This window comes from Xenia sp. Carnegie-2017, unplaced genomic scaffold, assembly GCF_021976095.1.
Source record: "Xenia sp. Carnegie-2017 unplaced genomic scaffold, XeniaSp_v1 HiC_scaffold_24, whole genome shotgun sequence".
In the NCBI taxonomy this organism is placed as follows: Eukaryota; Metazoa; Cnidaria; class Anthozoa; order Malacalcyonacea; family Xeniidae; genus Xenia; species Xenia sp. Carnegie-2017.
The window spans coordinates 1,498,421-1,519,823 of NW_025813487.1; the positions used below are offsets into that span (position 1 = coordinate 1,498,421).

Here is a 21,403-nt window from a genome sequence, read left to right on the forward strand (position 1 = left end):
ATTTCGTTCACCTTTTCGTCATTGGAATGATGCTGTAGGTACATTTAGGCGACATGCTGGAAATTGTAAGGGGGAAAAAATGGGACTACATGCATCTACTTCTCCAATTTTAAATAATATATGCTCTCAAATGTCAGGTGTAGCTCAACCCATTGAAAATATTATAGATACTAACATAAAACTTGAAATTGAGCAAAATAGGAAAATTCTTAAACAAATTGTTGATACAGTTCTTTTTTGTGGAAGGTTTGGCATTGGATTACGAGGTCATCATGATGATGCTCAATTTCACCCAGAGGTCGGTTGCTATTCAGTCAATGGCAATGTTGGTAATTTTGTTGAATCTTTAAATTTTAGAGTTAGAGCTGGTGATCAAACTTTGGAAAATCATTTGCTCAAATGTGGCAAGAATAAGTTATATTTCCAAGACCAGCCAAAACAAAATCATCAACTGTATTGGTCAGGTAATATCCGAAGATATTATAAACAAGATAAAAAAAATAGATATTATTCTATCATTGCAGATGAAGCTGCTGATTCTTCTCACCAAGAGCAATTGTCCCTTGTTCCACGGTTTCTTGACTCTTCAATGAATGTTAAAGAAGAGTTAATGTGTTTCCTGCATTGCAAATGGGGTTGAGTGGTCAACCACTTTCAAAGCTTATTTTAGAAACTCTAGAGAAATTTGCCTTACCCATTATGGATTGCAGAGGACAAGGTTATAATGGTGCAGAGGCTGTTTCTGGGCATATAAATGGTTTAGCAGCCCACATTTTAAGAACTCATCCTAAAGCTCTTTACACTCACTGTTACAGTCATCGACTAGATTTGTCTGTCTGTGACACTCTTTCTAACGTTGAAATTAATAACATGTTATCTGTTGTTTCTCAAGCTGCCAATTTTATCAACATATCACAGACACGCAACATACCCTTTGCTGAGCACGTTAAAAAGTCAGATGTTCAGACCAAGAAGGCAAAACTGTTAAGTCTTTGTAAAACCAGATGGGTTGAGCGAGTTGACAGTCTTGACACGTTTCAACAGTTGTTTATCCCTTTAATCGACACTCTTCAGGACATGATAAACAATGTAAGCGGCGAGGTGAAGCCTTCCCTTGCTGCTGATGCTTCCCAGTTACTTTCATTAGTTACTCAATTTCATTTTATTGTTGCGCTAGTTATTACAAGAAATATTCTTGATGCTACTCTTCCAGTCACGCAATTGTTGCAGGGAAAAAACTATTGATGTTATGGATGGTTTTCATTTGATAACCACTTTGAAGAATGATGTAGCCAACATGAGGAAAAGCATTAATTTTTATCATAACACTTGGTGTGAAGAGGCTTTAAAACTTGCTGAAGAGGTCAACGTTCAAGAAACAAAAAAGCGAATTGCTGGAAGACAAACTATGCGATCTAATCCCCCCAGTCAATCATTCAAAGAACATTATAAACTAACCATCACTATTCCTTTATTAGACCATCTTCAAACATCTTTGAGCACTAGGTTTAACTTGGATAGTGTTAATGTGTACCGAGGATTATCTATCGTTCCCGTCAAAATGATGACTCTGTCGGACAAAGGAATTGATTGGAAAGAACAGTTTAAAAGTGTTGGAAAATTCTATCATGATGACTTGCCCAACCCTCTTGGTTTAGATGCTGAATTAAGGCAATGGCGTTTATACTGTGAAACGCACAATGGGCCTTTGCCAGAAAACATCGTTAAACACTGAAGCATGTAACATTTCCAGGATTTGAAAATATTAAAGTTATTCTTTGCATTTTAGGTACATTACCAATCACCTCATGTGAATGTGAGAGATCAATTTCAGCATTGAGGAATCTAAAAACCTACCAAAGGAGCACTATGGTAGAGGAACGTTAAAATGGCCTGGCTTTAATGCGAATTCACCCAGAAATTATTCCTGACATAGAAAGATTGATCAATAAGTTTGCTAAAGGTAATACACGTTTGAAATTTGCTTAATGTGTTATGGCTACGTTACTGTAGAAATATTACTGACTTTGCAACTGGCTGCTTAATGCGCCGTTGTTGAAAAAATGTAAGACAGTGCAACTGGCTGCTTAATGCGCCGTTGCTGCAGAAATGTCTTACAGCACAAGTGGCTGCTTAATGCGCCGTTGCTGCAGAAATGTCTTACAGCACAAGTGGCTGCTTAATGCGCCGTTGCTGCAGAAATGTAAGACAGCACAACTGGCTGCTTAATGCGCCGTTGCTGCAGAAATGTAAGACAGTGTAACTGGCTGCTTAATGCGCCGTTGCTGCAGAAATGTAAGACAGTGTAACTGGCTGCTTAATGCGCCGTTGCTGCAGAAATGTAAGACAGTGCAACTGGCTGCTTAATGCGCCGTTGCTGCAGAAATGTAAGACAGTGTAACTGGCTGCTTAATGCGCCGTTGCTGCAGAAATGTAAGACAGTGTAACTGGCTGCTTAATGCGCCGTTGCTGCAGAAATGTAAGACAGTGTAACTGGCTGCTTAATGCGCCGTTGCTGCAAAAATGTAAGACAGTGTAACTGGCTGCTTAATGCGCCGTTGCTGCAGAAATGTAAGACAGTGTAACTGGCTGCTTAATGCGCCGTTGCTGCAGAAATGTAAGACAGTGTAACTGGCTGCTTAATGCGCCGTTGCTGCAGAAATGTAAGACAGTGTAACTGGCTGCTTAATGCGCCGTTGCTGCAGAAATGTAAGACAGTGTAACTGGCTGCTTAATGCGCCGTTGCTGCAAAATGTAAGACAGTGTAACTGGCTGCTTAATGCGCCGTTGCTGCAGAAATGTAAGACAGTGTAACTGGCTGCTTAATGCGCCGTTGCTGCAGAAATGTAAGACAGTGTAACTGGCTGCTTAATGCGCCGTTGCTGCAGAAATGTAAGACAGTGCAACTGGCTGCTTAATGCGCCGTTGCTGCTAAATCAAAGACTGTCCATGTCCGGAATCACATTGTTGCTTTGCACTATGTGTTTCCTAGGCATGCTGAAGAGCCCTGACATTGGGCGAAACGGTCTTAGCGTGTTTGTCCTCAATATTTTGTAAGAAAAAAATGAAAAACTGCGATTTCATTCACTTTGAAAATTTGTTGTAAAGCTATTCCAAAACGCTGGAAATCGCATTTCTGGGACCCTAGGCTTCAACATTTTTCAGGGGGAGTTGCCCTCGGACCCCTTACGGGCAAACACCTCCGGCGTTCGCCAGTTTAGGACTGACGTTTGGAAAATCCTAGATCCGCCCCTGCTTTGATTTATTTATAATAAAATCTTCTGCAACTCTACCTCCACTACCTGGTCAGCAAACATTCATTACAGCAGATCAATATTTTCTTCCTTTTGAGTTGGCTTGTCAAACAAAATGTGCCAGGATTGTCACCATTGCACTTGACTGTATACAAGTAAGTTGTTTTTGTTTGATGTGTTAGGACACTTGGAGTCTTTAGTTGTAAGAAATAGATTTAATATTGTTAACTCTTTCATTGCATTGTTACTAAGTTATTGCAATTTGATAGCAGAAAATAACTCAGTGGTATTTTCTTTTGTTAGTTACCTCCTAAATTTCTCCAAGAAATTGTCGATATTGCTATCCTTATGTATCAACAGTACTCATCCCCAAGCCTCACAACTTCACATGTGTCTTTTCACCACCATTTTGTATTCCTTCACAAATCTAGGTCATGTGTTTTGCTTCTAAAAACTGGAGTATTTCAAACATTCTTTTTTCTTAGAAACTCATTGCTTATGGTCATATTGTTTGCGATACACCAGACTCCGTTGAACCAGAGAGGCGTTTAATTGACAGAATTATCGAGACTATTTGTACTTGCTTTACCAGTATAATTACTAATGTAAACGTTCAAATACAACTTATAAAGGTATTTATAAAAAGTAATATCAAACTGTTAAAGTATTTAATTAGGGAAATGATATATCCTTGAGGAATTTAAACTGGGTTATGTATCCCTATGTTTGTTACATTTTTTGTGCCAAGAGTTTTTTAATTATCACATTGAATAATTGTATTCCAACAAGATTAAAAAAGGCTATGTGTTAACTGTAGACAGTTGAAAATGATCTTATTTTTATAATATATATATTTTATTATCTATATTTACAGGCTCTTCTAACAGCTGTTACATCAAGTACTTATGAAGTTCATGAAGGAACTTTACTTCAAGCAGTTAGAACAGTTTACAACATTTACCTTGCCAGTAAAAGTCTTATTTGTCAAACAACAGCAAAGGCAACACTGACGCAAATGATAAGTCTTGTGTTTCAGAGAATGGAAAGTCAAGCTGTAAGTTTTGTTCTGATGAACAAAATATTTTTGTATCATATTGTACATCAATAGACATGTCAATGTTGATAATATTGTACCATATTGTATATCAATAGACATGTCAATGTTGATAATATTGTACCATATTGTACATCAATAGACATGTCAATGTTGATAATATTGTATCATATTGTACATCAATAGAGATGTCAATGTTGATAATATTGTATCATATTGTACATCAATAGAGATGTCAATGTTGATAATATTGTATCATATTGTACATCAATAGACATGTCAATGTTGATAATATTGTATCATATTGTACATCAATAGACATGTCAATGTTGATAATATTGTATCATATTGTACGTCAATAGACATGTCAATGTTGATAATATTGTATCATATTGTACTTCAATAGACATGCCAATGTTGATAATATTGTATCATATTGTACATCATATAGACAGATCAATGTTGATAATATTGTATCATATTGTACATCATATAGACAGATCAATGTTGATAATATTGTATCATATTGTACATCATATAGACAGATCAATGTTGATAATATTGTATCATATTGTACATCATATAGGCAGATCGATGTTGATAATATTGTATCATATTGTACATCATGTAGGCAGATCAATGTTGATAATATTATATCATATTGTACATCATAAAGACAGATCAATGTTGATAATGTTGTATCATATTGTACATCATATAGACAGATCAATGTTGATAATATTGTATCATATTGTACATCATATAGACAGATCAATGTTGATAATATTGTATCATATTGTACATCAATAGACATGTCAATGTTGATAATATTGTATCATATTGTACATCAATAGACATGTCAATGTTGATAATATTATATCATATTTTACATCAATAGCCATGTCAATGTTGATATTATTGTATCATATTGTACATCAATAGAGATGTCAATGTTGATAATATTGTATCATATTGTACATCAATAGACATGTCAATGTTGATAATATTGTATCATATTGTACATCAATAGACATGTCAATGTTGATAATATTGTATCATATTGTACATCAATAGACATGTCAATGTTGATAATATTGTATCATATTGTACATCAATAGACATGTCAATGTTGATAATATTGTATCATATTGTACATCAATAGACATGTCAATGTTGATAATATTGTATCATATTGTACTTCAATAGACATGCCAATGTTGATAATATTGTATCATATTGTACATCATATAGACAGATCAATGTTGATAATATTGTATCATATTGTACATCATAGACAGATCAATGTTGATAATATTGTATCATATTGTACATCATATAGACAGATCAATGTTGATAATATTGTATCATATTGTACATCATATAGGCAGATCGATGTTGATAATATTGTATCATATTGTACATCATGTAGGCAGATCAATGTTGATAATATTGTATCATATTGTACATCATAAAGACAGATCAATGTTGATAATGTTGTATCATATTGTACATCATATAGACAGATCAATGTTGATAATATTGTATCATATTGTACATCATATAGACAGATCAATGTTGATAATATTGTATCATATTGTACATCAATAGACATGTCAATGTTGATAATATTGTATCATATTGTACATCAATAGACATGTCAATGTTGATAATATTATATCATATTTTACATCAATAGCCATGTCAATGTTGATATTATTGTATCATATTGTACATCAATAGAGATGTCAATGTTGATAATATTGTATCATATTGTACATCAGTAGACATGTCAATGTTGATAATATTGTATCATATTGTACATCATATAGACATGTCAATGTTGATAATATTGTATCATATTGTACATCAGTAGACATGTCAATGTTGATAATATTGTATCATATTGTACATCATATAGACATGTCAATGTTGATAACATTGTATCATATTGTACATCATATAGACATGTCAATGTTGATAATATTGTATCATATTGTACATCAATAGACATGTCAATGTTGATAATATTGTATCATATTGTACATCATATAGACATGTCAATGTTGATAATATTGTATCATATTGTACATCAATAGACATGTCAATGTTGATAATATTGTATCATATTGTACATCAATAGACATGTCAATGTTGATAATATTGTATCATATTGTACATCAATAGACATGTCAATGTTGATAATATTGTATCATATTGTACATCATATAGACATGTCAATGTTGATAATATTGTATCATATTGTACATCAATAGACATGTCAATGTTGATAATATTGTATCATATTGTACATCATATAGACATGTCAATGTTGATAATATTGTATCATATTGTACATCATATAGACATGTCAATGTTGATAATATTGTATCATATTGTACATCAATAGACATGTCAATGTTGATAATATTGCATCATTTTGTATATCATATAGACATGTCAATGTTGATAATATTGTATCATATTGTACATCATATAGACAGATCAATGTTGATAATATTGTATCATATTGTACATCAATAGACATGTCAATGTTGATAATATTGCATCATTTTGTATATCAATAGAGATGTCAATGTTGATAATATTGCATCATTTTGTATATCAATAGACTGAAAATGGAAATGAAGAAAAGGATGATAGTGATAATTTTAAATCAGAAGAAATCAGCAAAAAGGAGGAGAAAACTGACATCAATCCTTTACCAAATGGTAAAATCCATCATGGCGACGATAAAATTGAAGATGTGAACGGTAAGGAAGCATTTCTACTTGTTTTTGGAAGTTTGACCCTCCCCCCTGAAATTTTAAGACAAGATAGTCAACCCCTGTGCAAAAAACTGTTTACGTACTTGTTCTGTTTTCAAAAACTCGCTTTACAGACGATATTGCTGACCAATCCTTATTTTTCAATATTCTTTGATGGCTTTTATTTACAGATAGCGAAGTCTCCGTTCCTTCCACGGAGATTAAAGATAAAGATGTTATTGATACAGTTATCATGAATGAAGAATCAATGGTTGAAGAGAAGAGTGTAAAAGATGTTGTTGATGGTGTCAGTGATGCTGTGAACGATGACACAAAACAAGATTTAGTCGAAACAACAGTTGACACTAATGTCTCGGAGTCTGTTGATAAAGAACAGCATTTAAATGACTCAGACGCGTTGAACAATTTTGCTGTAGATGACTTACCTTCTAAGACTTCTGCAAGTGGCAATACAAAAGACAATATAAGTGAAGAAAGTGAAGAATCAGCGAAGATTGCCAAAGATAAACATCTCGTTGGAAGTTCAAATGTTAACGACGAGTCCGTTAATGGCGATTCCCCAAGTGTGGGCCAGGTACAAGATGTTAGTGATCCATCTGAATCCAAAGTAATCGCACCAAATAGCGTTGATGTTGATTCAGAAGCAAAAACAAATGACTCGGCAACTAGCGAAGTTTCAGAGCCCAAGGAGGAGGATGGGAATTAAACTGCTCGAAGTTCCGTCTCGGAGTTTCAGTCTGATATGCCCAGCGAGACGTCAAGTGAAGGCAAGCCACCTCAACAAAGATTTTCTCATATCACACAGAAGGATGCATTCTTAGTGTTTAGGTCATTGTTTAAATATCGATGAAACCGCTTGCAGAAGGACCGTTGGATCCCAAGTAAGTTAGCTACAGTTTTTTTTTATGTATGTTGATAATGTGTAAAACTCTCATTGATCATATGTCACTTCAAAATGAGTGGTTTGAACTAATTTGTATTGTACTATCAGTTCATGTCATCATGAATATCTTTACTACAGAAACTTCGACTTATTTTTAATATTAAGATACATTTATCAAACTGTTCGTTTATATCTTCTTGATCCAGTTTTACTACAGAAGGAAACCTAAATCAAACAAACTTTATTTATACTATAGATATCTATTTAACTAAGATCTTAACTGTTCTTAAAGATCATGCAGTAAAGGTCATCTCTTATTGATATAACTTTATGTACCATATGAACAAATTGAACTCAACTAAATTGACCTGACATATACAAGATAGCTCTATCAGTACTATTTTAAAATATGATTTTAGCAAAAGTCTTTAAGATTTACTCCCGAAAAAAAACCTTTCATTATTTTCAGATCGCATGAACTCAGATCTAAAATTCTCTCACTGGAGTTGCTGTTAACTTGTCTACAAAGTGCCGGACCTGTTTTCCGTACTCATCCAATGTTTATCAACGCTATAAAACAATATTTATGCGTCGCATTATCAAAAAATGGCATCTCATCTGGTCCTGTTGTATTTGACTATCGTTGGCAATCTTTCTAACACTTTTGTCATATTTTAAGACACATTTGAAAATGCAGATTGAGGTGAGTTTTAGGAATTAAACTTTCACGTGACATTTTAGATTCTGTCGAAACTATGATTTAGATCAATCATGAATCCGATATTATAATGTAAACTTTCCGTGAAATGTTAATTGTTTTGTTTGTTTGATAATTTCGTTTGCTGCTGCAATAAGCGTTGATATTTTTAACATTTCAAAACTTTTCACTTTTTTGCTATAATTTCCGTGTCGTAACCAGACGACTTAGGTTAGTACTTTATGTTATATTGTATAATTTTGACCAGGTGTTCTTCAAAGGTATTTTCTTAAACATTTTGGAAACGTCGACAAGTTCTTTTCAACATAAATAGATGGTGATGGGGACGTTAACTAGAATATGTTCAGGTAATTTCATCATTGTCATGTAAGTGTGTGTACATCACTTCAGTTTCATCAAAATTTCAGTTCATCGTCAATTTTTTCATGTATTCCTTCTTATCCATTTACTCACCAATCTTTCAATCCATTCGTTACAATCATCCATTAAATGCCTTGCGTTTGTACCTCAATCCAACGTACGTGTACACGCGTACATTTCGTCTATCCAATCTCGTTCATCTGCACATTTATCCATTTACTAACAATAATATAACGCGTGAAATGATTGCTCTGTAGCTGTGTTTGCATTAGCCTGTACAAACGTGCGTATCTGAGCTTCATCAATTATATCAATCAAAGATAATTTGCAAATGAATCATGAATACATGTTAGAGAAAAATTTTAAACTTTTTTCTTGAAGTTGTCTGTTTCGCATTACTATTATTTACAAAAAAACTAAAAGATGTTTTTTGGGCTTGTACTGGCTTATGCAAACCTTGAGACTTTTGTGAGAACTCTCTAGCTGGTGCAAACCGTCAACTTTTGGTGTAAAGCTTGCACTGACATTGTCTCCAGTTCTACCAAATGTCTCCTCCGTTTGCTTAACTCTGTACAAAAATTAAGCATCTTTTATTTCCAAATCCCATCCTATATCCAGTCTTCACAATTCTCTCGTTCGAATTTTCTTCGTGGGTGTACAAGAGGTGAGGTGTGACCTTTCCCTTACTAATTATCAATATACCAACAATTAATTTTTTAATTTTATCTTCCTGTTATCCATTGATATCCATTGATATTAGCCATTGATATCCATTCGTGTCCTTTATTGCAGACGCACAGACGGTCGTTGATATATATTTAAATTACGACTGTGAATTGTCTTTTTCGAATATCTTTCAAAGATTGATCAATGATTTGTCTGAAGTAAGTTGCCCAAGGACGTCAAGCTATTGAATTAAGAGCGACACCAGTAAGTTGATGAATATGTTTCATAATGTTTACTTCTGTACATTGTCTTGTTCATGTCTATGCCACTCGAAAAGGACTGGAACGTAGTCTATTATTATGAAAAAGACTGGAACCTAGTCTATCAACATGAAAAAACTGGAGCATAGTCTATCAACATGAAAAGGACTAGAACATGTCTCTAATATTTTGTGCTGACAATGTTGATTATAATACATCTTTTTATCACGTTTTTATATGAATAGTATCAATGTCGTCTTATTTTTATATGATTTTTCCAGGTTCAAGAACGCAGTATTCGTATCAAAGGTCTGGAATGTCTCGTTTCTATACTTAAATGTATGGTAGAATGGAGCAGGGATCTTTACTTTAAACCTGATTCTCAGGTGGACGATAATTTTGGTGAGTTTTAACATCTTTATGAAACTGAAGAAACTCGCATGTAGCGAATCTAAACTTAATATTGTTATACATTTCGATAACTTATCGTTTTATGATCCATTGTACCCCTCTTTTGATATCGGCTACACTGACGATTTTTGTCTCCATCAAGATTCCATCTTTCTATACTCTGTATCCCCCTATTTATCGAAGGTACTCCATTATTTTCTTATACACACGTTAATGTTCTTAATCGTAACTAGTTGTTCGACAATTGTAGTTAACCTCTCAGGATCTAAGTTATCCCTTAGTTATCTTTTTTACCCTTGCTGGTCTCGCGGTGGATCAAGGCAATATCTTAATGTTTATTGTCACTCATTATTGACCCATGCTACCCTCAATGTTCTAGTCTATCTCTCAATAATCTATACTATCTTCCCGATGATCTAGGCTATCTGTTAATGATCTATGCTAACCTCTTAATGATCCACGCGATCCCTTATTGATCTCCAAATCATCATAGTTATTCCTCAATACTTCTGTTTAATCTCTTCCATATAAATTTCCTGACAGATCTGGTTGATGGTGCACCAACTATTCCTCGAAAAGGAAGCACCGAGGAAAATGAAAACGGGGGGAACCCGGTGATTTACAATCTCAAAAAACGGGGGGTAGTCAGTCGTCTCTTAACAGTACAAAAGCCATCGATAATGCTGCAGAATTTGAGAGTCTTAAACAGAAGAAGGAGATGAAAGAAAAGGGAATTCAATTGTAAGTTTGGTCAACAATTTTGCTTATCTTCTGTGCTTTTATTATATTTTACGATTTTCTTTAAGATTTAACAAGAATCCATCAACAGGTATGAAATTCCTTCAATCTGAAGGTCTCCTTGGTGAGACAGCAACTGAAGTTGCTCAATTCTTACACACTGATGATACACTTGACAAGGTGATGATCATTTTAGTCCATCTATATCCCTTGCAGTCCTTTTGTTTATGATACACTAGACAAGGTGATGGTCATTTTACTCCATCTATATCCTTTGCAATCCTTATGTTTCATTTCACATGATGTCGTCTTCTTTCACTAAAGTTTTCATTTTGTCACATTTGCACGCTATCTTTGAGGAATTTGTAGAAACATTAAATGTTGCTTTGGATTTTGACCCAGTGTTGCGTTTTATTGTTTTAGACTATGATTGGTGAGCTGATTGGTGATCCAGGACAGTAAGTATGTTTTTTCACATCTCCCTCGCGTGACAAACACGTGAAAATCACGTTAAGACGTTTGATTCTCATCTTAAGTATTTATTTCAACATAAATTGAGTCAAGAAAAGTTGATTATGTTAATTTGCCATGAAGCCCATGGATGGTTTGCTCATGATACATGAAATAGTAAATCAGAAAATTTAATCGTAAAAACCAAGAATGTTTAAAATATGTTTAAGGTTGCATTAAACTCCGTGTAAAAGGACAAAAGCTGTTTGAAACTAAGCATTATCTTCAAATCTCTTGGTTATTTTTGTTAATAAAAAACAATTTTTAAATGCTCAAAATTTCTCTATCCAGTGAATAATATTAACGGAATTCAGTAAGATTTGCTACTGTTCAAAATAAGCAAACAATAGTAGACTTGGATCTATTATTCGTCATGTCCTCAACTGTTCTTCATATCCTCAACTGTTCCTCGTGTCTTCCTATACTTCTTAGATATGAACGGGAGATAATGTACTCCTATATAGATCAGTTGGATTTCACTGGTGCCAATCTTGTGCAAGCTCTGCGATTGTTCTTACATAACTTCCGGCTTCCCGGTGAAGCGCAAAAGATCGATCGACTCATGGAGAAGTTTGCGAGTAGGTTCTGTGAAACGAACCCAAAGTAAGGACATGATTTGTGTCTTGTTATCTGTTGTTTTACATCTCGCATTGCATGCTGGTTCGTGAAACTTACGAAATGACTTTTGTCTATGAACCATGTGTTAATTTTTTGTCATTTAACATCAACAATAATTTAGGACTAGTTTTTGACGATTTTTGGTTTTTTTAAGTATTTTCTCATCGAACTTTTATTATTGGAGTTTTGAGGACGGCAATCTGCTGTTACATAGATGTAAAGTGAGTTGTTTGAACTGGGAGTATTGTTACATGTTTGTAGATGTGGATCATCCAGGTTTGTAGAGTCCTGAGAAGGACTGTTGTTGTTTATGTTGACTGACGTTTCTACAACCTTTCTCATGTACAAACATGTCTAGATATAGCTAGGTTAGACTGTCTATGATAAACTTTTATTTTATATTTATCATTTATATTTTAGTGACGATGTGTTTGCTTGTGCAGACGCTGCCTACGTTCTGGCTTATTCTATCATCATGTTGACTACTGATCTACATAGTTCACAGGTTACACAGACTTACTTCATTTGCAATGGTTTTCTATAAAAGTGACTTTATGTCTAAGATCACGTGACTCCATTGTGGTCACGCGAGATTTTCATGGCGTTGATATGGAGCCTTCATTGGAATCACGTGAAAAATTAGCCTTTAGATGCGACATCGTAATCACGTGAAATTTTCTTTCAGGTTAAACGGAAGATAATGAAAGAGCAGTACATTCAAGCGAATCCTGGTATAAATGACAGTAAAGATCTTCCATCTGAATATCTTGAAGCAATTTATGATGATATTGCACAGAATGAAATCAACATGAAACATACACCAAAAGTGAACAGTAGATACGATGCTACATGTATGTATTGGAACATTAATACGAGAATCAAGGCTTAACTGAAAAAATTGTACAGATTCTAGGTAAAGGTCTTGACTGCGAAGTGTAGAGTCCTAGTTCTGAGATGAAGGTGAAGGTCTTGAGATGGAGGTGTTGGTCTTGAGATTGGTGTAGGAAGGGCCTTATAATGGATATTGTGATGTTCGGTGTTGGTCTTAAGAGAGCTCCAATGCATTTTCATGAAAGTAAAGAGATTTTTTATTGTGCTTCCACTTTACAGATTTACAAAGTGAGAAATTCGTTATATGTTGTATTCTATGGAAATGGAGCAGATGGCGGAAATGGCCAAAACACAAATGGAAGACGTAAGTCATATTCAAACGGATTTTGTCACGACGACATAGATTGGTCACGTAAAGACAATGTTCAAGGTACGGGGGGGTGGAGTCTGGAGGAAAATGTTTATGGTGCAAGTAAGGAATGTAAGGATTGATTAACGAAGCGTTAATTGTGATGTCAACTTATACCGACAGTGCCAAGTACTGGGGGCGTAGATTTCAAAACATGATGACATTCACCTTAATCTTGTTAAAGAAAAGACTTAGATTTTATGCAATGAATGCTTGCGATGACGAAGAGTAAATCTGTTTGATAATCTAATATTTTAGCTGACCAATGAATGATTTGACTAGATTTTCTATTGAGATAATCCACTACTTAAGCTAAATCTGCTTCTTACAACCGGCCCCAGTCACCATTGTTGACCATTTTGTTTTGTGTGTTTAAGGTTGCATGGAGTCCGTTTCTTGCCGCGTTCAGCGTCAATCTACAAGACAACGACGATCCTTCTGTTGCTTCATTTTGTCTTGATAGAATCCGCTGTGCAATACGAATATCTTGCATAATCAGCATGCCTGTAAGTTGATAAACACACAACATTCTGTTTATTTTTATATATATGGGTATGAAATAACGACATTAATGTCTCTGCATACCGTTTCGTCCCCTGGTAACCCTTTCCCAAACATAAATATATATTCAAAAATATGTTGAATGTTGACTTGTTGAAATTTATAAATATATTTACGTAGTTACATACACGTCGTGTTCTTTGCGTGTTATATGTTCAAGGTTAAAATGATACTCATATGTATACAATAAAAACAGATGTTTGTTTACCTTTGAATTAATTGTCTGTTTGTGTACATATATGGATATATCAGGATGCATGTGAATGTGAAATAATCTTTTCTTAAAATTTTTCAATGATTACAGTTAGTTATAATGTTGTTAGGGAATATGAATGGAGATTCTTTACCATTAAGTTCATTTTTCGATACTCCTAATAACTCTTTTCACATTGTAGATGAAAACGAAGAACATCGAGACGATCAAGACACTTCTTACCATCGCTCAAACGGATGGTAATTACATCGGGAAGTCTTGGCTCGAGGTAGAGAGAATCATCTTGCTATATATTATGGTTAGTGTCTACGACTGAAAATATGATCGATTGTTTTTTTTATCAAAGGAAAAAGTCTAGGTCTTGTCTGTAGTGGTAACTTCACGATATTGCTACAGTCTTTGCCTTTCATTTTTCCAAGTGCTTTGTTGACCGTATTCTATACCCTTCATCAGAGAATCGTATCACAAATGTACATCTGTAATAAATATGCATAAGAAAATGAAGTTTTTTTCTCAAGATAATTTTTTATTTGAAGATATTTTCTACGTATGTATTTAACGTTTATGTTCGTCTTGTTGGACACTCGTTTTCGTTGCTCAAATGCTTGTTCCGCTCGGCGCATCTTTTTACGTTTCCCTAAAGTCATTGTTTTCATTCTAGATACTGAAATGCATTTCCCAACTTGAATTGGCTCAACTTATCGGTACTGGTGTGAAAACGCGATACCTTCACACGGCGTCCAGCGGTGTTACTAATTCACCAACAGCATTCACCACAAACAACAAGACATCTTATGATATAACCTCAGGTTGCTTATAACATTGTTGTGACGCTCATAGAAAAATGTCAAATACTAACGTTGGGTGCTTTTCTTTGCTTGTATTTCTATGAAGGTCGGATGCCTGTTGCCGCTGACTCCAAAAAAGCCCCTGGCTCACAGGAAGCCATTGGGGAGACCGCTGCACAAAGTGTTGTCGTTGCAGTTGAAAGGTAACGTTTACTTTAATGATAGCTATGTGGATTGTGTTTTCTGACTTATCTCCCACACCAGGGGCGAAGCTACAACGTTAATACAGGGGGAGAAGTGAATATTTATATATATGGTCATATATTCCGCTGTGACCAACTAATTTCTTTTCAAATTAAAATAGCTTTTAAACCAAATCAGTCAGGCAAAACTAAATACATGAATATTCACCCCTTCCATTCAGCGTTCTTGCTTCACCCTGTCCCCCCTCTAAGGATTCTTTAAATTGTTTTTAAGCTAGAGTTGGGCTTCTCACAGCAAGAAATGTCGATGGATGATTCTCTATGTAGACATGTTCATTGTCCATGTTAGCAGAGTCCTGAGAAGGACTGTTATTGTTATTGTTGACTGACGTTTTGACATCCTTAGTGGTAGTCATCTTCAGGCTCAAGTGAACCGAGAACTCTGAACATAAACATGAAACTATCATTTTGAAGAACTCGTGCACTGTCCATACGTTATGTTCTCTTAGCAGAATATCTTCATCTCAACTTCTTCATTGTGTTTTATTACGTTTAGAGTTTTCACGGGATCAGTGAAACTGGATGGTGATGCATGTAGTTTTGGTGATGAAACTGTGATGGTGATGCGGTAGGTTTGCATGTATACATTAAACTGCACCTTACATAAGATTTTTATACATCTAACTTGACCATAATTCACTGACAATTCTTTATCCCAAGTACCCAACTCTCCAATACCCGAAATCCCAAGTACCCAATTCTCCTGTTCCCAAATACTAAATCCCAAGTATAGTTGTCTTCTGTATCCAAATCTCAAAATGGTTTCGTTTTTCTCCTAAGTCTCGGAAGTTGAGCTTTCCAATCCTACAATGATACGTATGTTTAGTCTGCAGAAGATCGTAGAGATTGCTTATTACAATATGGGTCGTATTTGGCTGCAATGGTCACGAATATGGTCTGTATTGGGAGATCATTTTAACAAAGTTGGCGATTATTAACGACTAAGATTGTATCTTGATATTATGGATAATAACATCACGTTGTTATGATGTACTCAGGTATAGTAACAAGATACTCGTTGTCTTCACTGCTCTACCAACTAAACTATCAGAGCAACTGTGATTTATGGTGATATTTTAAAACACAGTTCTAGTTTCAAATCTGGTTGGAAAAATTTTTTCTCCATTTTTCATTTGGCTTCGTCCGATCATGATGAAGGAATTGTGGAACTCGCTTTTCAAACAACAGGTTTGTAGTTTAAGGAAGGAGGTTTTTCTTCTAATCTTTCTGCTGACCTGTCTGTTGTGCTCTTGGGTAAGGTTCTTGTATCGGTGCAAATTTTAAAATTTTAAAATAAAAATGGCTGCATATGTTTGAAGAAATGATGGTGAATCCGTTTCCAAGCTTGGACTATTTAGACTTCTGTAAGATATTATTAAATTAAATTCAAATTTTATGTGTTCGTTCTTTTCCATGGTAATTCAGCCTTATTCGTATAAGTTTTCGAGGTAAACTTTTATTCACCATGAAGTCGATGGATGTTCGCCTTATGATGCATGAATGAAAATTAAACGAGAGTTAATGGAGAAATGAAATAAATGTATGAAACATTTTTTCGTTGATGCAAATTACGAGTCAAAAAGCAGATTTTTTTAAACTTTTCTAGCCCTGTTTCTCTTCTGTTTCAACGTCACTTGTAAATCAAAGCTTTCACAGATTCATTTATCCCACAAGATTATCAGTGTATAAATTTCACATCCCCCATTTTCTCTTTGAGCCACGATTTTTGAGAAATATTTCTCCGCGACCATCGACTCTTTCCAAGATGCCGTCAAGTGTCTCTCGGAATTCGCATGCAACGCAAGTTTCCCGGACACGAGTATGGAAGCAATAAGACTGATACGAAATTGCGCCAAATTGGTTTCCGAAAATCCTGTGGTACGACAATTGCAAATCTACTTTCTTTTCACCTTTGAAATGATTTAAAATTTTGCTAAATCACATCAAAGCTAACCACTTTGGATCAAATCAAACCCAAATCGTCTATTTCAATCGCTTTTTCGTGTAGCATTTTCCAATGGCGTCTGTTTTCTTTTCTTTTATAAACAGATGTTTAAAGATTACGGAGCAGAGGATGCTGGGACATCAGAGCAGGACAGAATCTGTGTGAAATGCTGGTTTCAAGGCCTTTTTTGAGCTTTCGTGTATCATCAACCGATGTAAACTAGATGTCAGAACAAGGTATGGTGGAAATATTGAGTTGTATGTACTGTATAGATTAGTATGTATTGTATAATTTGAATGTGAGCTATTTTCCATCCATCAACTAGAGGCCTAACCGTGATGTTTGAAATCATGAAAACATACGGGAACACGTTTCTCCAACATTGGTGGCGTGTTGTGTTTAAAGTCGTGTTTTGAATTTTCGACAACATGAAACTACCAGACAGACAGATAGATTGGCAGGAGGTTAGAAAACTGTCATTATTGTGCTTTTAATATATGGCAAGCGTCACTTCCGGCTAAATGTCGCGCTTTGATTAGCTCAGAAACATTTTTGCCGGTCCATTATTCTCCCGTAATCGACCACGGTTAAAAACACGTAGTTTATAATATGTCGTTATTGTGGTCTTATTGTCTATGATTGCCATAAACACACATTATATCGCAAAAAGTCAACTTACATACACGACTATCCAGTTCCACATGGAATAATATTCAGTTCATGTGTTCACGTCTATCGAACTTCATTCCTCATTCACTCATCCATTTCAATTGTGTATCCACTCCATTGAACTAAAGTACATGGAACGCTACCTGTAATAGAAAACCGTAGTAATTTTTTGAAGCCAAATTTTACACCCGCGAGACAATCTCGAAACACTAAACACGCGTGTCTGGGTGTAAGATTTGGCTTCAATTATATGCTTCATGTAACGTTCCATGTATTTTGGTTCAATGATCCCCTCATATCATCCTCTATTTCTTATTCACTTCTATCCACTTTCATTATAGAGTCTCTTCATCGTTTATATCTACTCGTATTCACTTTATTCTCTATCCATTCTTATCCTCTTGCATTCCCTATTCACACACCGATTTCATTTTGTGTAAACGATTTGTACCAGTATGGAAGGTTTGAAATACTCGTTTGTGAAAGTTACCCACCTGTAGAGAATGCTTTTGCCTTTAAATCAGGAGGGAGTAATGTTAAACTGCGGGAAGGTCGTTTCCTTTACATAGAATAATGTCTGTGTATAAGGTGTTGTATTTCCTCGTCATAAAATGAGACATCAGCTGAGGATGTTTTGAAATTTGTGATGTTTCTTTATAGAAATCAGAATGGATGACAACAACTTGTAATCATGCTCTATAATGCTATCATCGAGTTAATGATTGGTTTGAACTATGAGAGTTTGTTATTAGTTTGAAATATCAGAGTTGGTGATTGGTTTGAAGTATGAGAGTTTGTGATTAGTTTGGTTTTAGGTACATTAGTATACAAGAAGTATCAGAGTTTCTTAGAGATTCGACTGTAAATGCTTAGTAACACCATGTCCTGTTTGCTCGTTCATTTAATAAATGTCTTTAGATAACGAGCAGTTAGCGAGGTCTGGTACCAATTGTTTGGAAAATCTCGTCATATCCAATGGCAACACGTTCTTCGAAGACGTCTGGGAAAAGACATGTCAATGTGTAAAGACGATATTTGAATCAACCGTACCTCACGAACTATTGAATTGGAGACCCGCTGACCAACAAGTAATGAGTCTACCCACACCCGACGTCACTCTTGTCAGACCTCTAATAAGATAAATTAGCCCTTTGGGTGGCATATTCAAAAGTTGTATTGAAAAAATCGTCTGAGCGTGAATACGGAAATGTTCAACCAACACCCGAGTGACATTTTTTAATTTTTTCATTTATGTACTTTAACGTGGTAAAATCATCTCATTATTTTAGTTGTGCAGACTGAGAGAATGTTGCTCAATTCATTGATCATTAAGTGTTTCGTTCAATTGGAACTTATCCAAATGATCGACAATGTCGTCTTTTTCCCAAGCACCAGCAAGCGAGAAGATGAAGATACTATGGCTGAATTATAGGCCAGTTGTAATTACGGTCATTGTAGGTAATACTGAGATAAATTGCTTTGTCGTAATGTTGTTATACCAGAGTTTCCCTTGGTGGCATAACAAAGTTCTTTGCTGAAATACAGAATAAGGAGCTTTAGCAAAGACTACGAGTTCCATTTACGTCATTTTGGAGCGAAAACATTGTAGCGACAACAAAAACACGTAGCCGTCATCAATCTGAGTACGATGTTTTTTAAAAAATTCGTAGTCGCGACTACAATGTCTTTTTAAGCAAAGAAAGTTGGTATATTTCTTCATTCTGTAAGAAATTAGTTTACAGTACTATTTTCGAGCATCGAGGATTTAATTTAGAACATTTTTTGAGCGCAGATGTACATTTAAAAGGAAAATATGACCTTGAAAACTTTTATGTATTTCGTAGGCAAAGTGAACGGTAAACAAACAATAAAATAGCATAAATATATGGTACATAAAACTTAAAATAGTGAAGATTTTTCAGTCTAAAGAGTCCTATAATCTCGCAAACTCAATATTACCAATTCGTTGATATCATTATTGACAAATAGAGCCGTAGCTGCTTCGCAAACTTCGGTGTTTTACACAATAAAAAGGCTCGTTCTGTTGTTTATTATTAAAACAAAATTTTGACAAAGCGACAACGACAACAAACTTCCTCGTGCCATACCCTTACACGGTCAAACTTCGTACTCGTTGTCGTCGTACTCTTGCTAAAGCTCCCTAGTATGTAATATACAGAAAGGACACTTGGCATCTTTAGTTGTTAGGAATAAATTTAATCAATGAAAAAGTTTGTCTAACAAAATGTGCCAGGATTATTACCATTGTACTTGACTGTATACAAGTAAGTTGTTTTTGTTTGATGTGTTAGGACACTTGGAGTCTTTAGTTGTAAAAAATAGATTTAATCTCAGAAACATTGTCATTGCGTTGTCTCTAAGCCATTACAATTGGATAGCACAAAATAAAATTGCTACAGAGCATTTTTTGTCAGTTTCCTCCTAAATTCCTCCCATAATAAGCTAGAGGATCCATACTTCAAAAAATTTGTCATTATTGCTATCCTTATCTATCCACAGTACTTACTCATATCCAATCCTCCAAGTTCCCATGTGTCTTTTAACCAAAATCCTTTATCCCTCCATATGTCTATGTAGGTGATGTATTCATCTTATATAAAGTTCTAAATTTCATATTCTTTGTTCTTAGAAACTCATTGCTTATGGTCATATTGTTGGTGATACGCCAGACTCCATTGAACTAGAGAGGCGTTTAATTGACAGAATTATCGAGACTATTTGTATTTGCTTTACCGGTATAAATACTGATGTAAACGTTCAAATACAAATTATAAAGATATTTATAAAAGTAATGTCAACATGTTATAGTATTTAATGAGGGAAATGATATATCCTTGAGGAACTTAAAGAGGGTACTGACATATGTATCCCTATGTTTTTTACATTTTTTGTCTTATTTTTTACTATTTTTAAAATTACGTCACCTACACCAGATAGAACATAAAGTTCACAAAAAATATTCTCGTACTATATTGAACTTGCAGGAACGATGTCTCTTTCAAGGGAAACAGCTATTTGTTATATAAATATAAGAAAAAATATGCTAGGAAGACAATTTGATCTTTTATAAAAACAGGACATTAATTTAATTTTCAAAGCTTTTATCAAACTTTCTATTTTATGAAGTTATTATAAATTACTTGCAAAAATCATCACAGAAAAGAGTATCCAACCATGTATCAAAACCGTATGAGGTACATACCCATATTTTTCAAGGAGTTTAATGAAGTTAATCATTTATTGAATCTAAAAGTTTTGTCAAATTTTGGCAGATTCTTTACAATACGACAATAAGAAATTGAAGGTCTGTTATGCCGATCGGTGCTTAGTACCTATTACATCAATAAATCTCTTGATCTTTGACCCTGGAATTTCGGAAAAACAGTTTGGCGGTTTCCATTTGGACAAATTTTGGTTTTTATTCTCGTCAAATTTTTTTTAAAT

General features: G+C 34.6%; 1 pseudogene; it reads left to right on the forward strand.

Annotated features, from left to right (window-relative positions):
• Window positions 1-1,297: 1,297 nt before the first annotated feature.
• Window positions 1,298-20,843, forward strand: LOC124451231 (annotated as a pseudogene).
• Window positions 20,844-21,403: the final 560 nt, after the last annotated feature.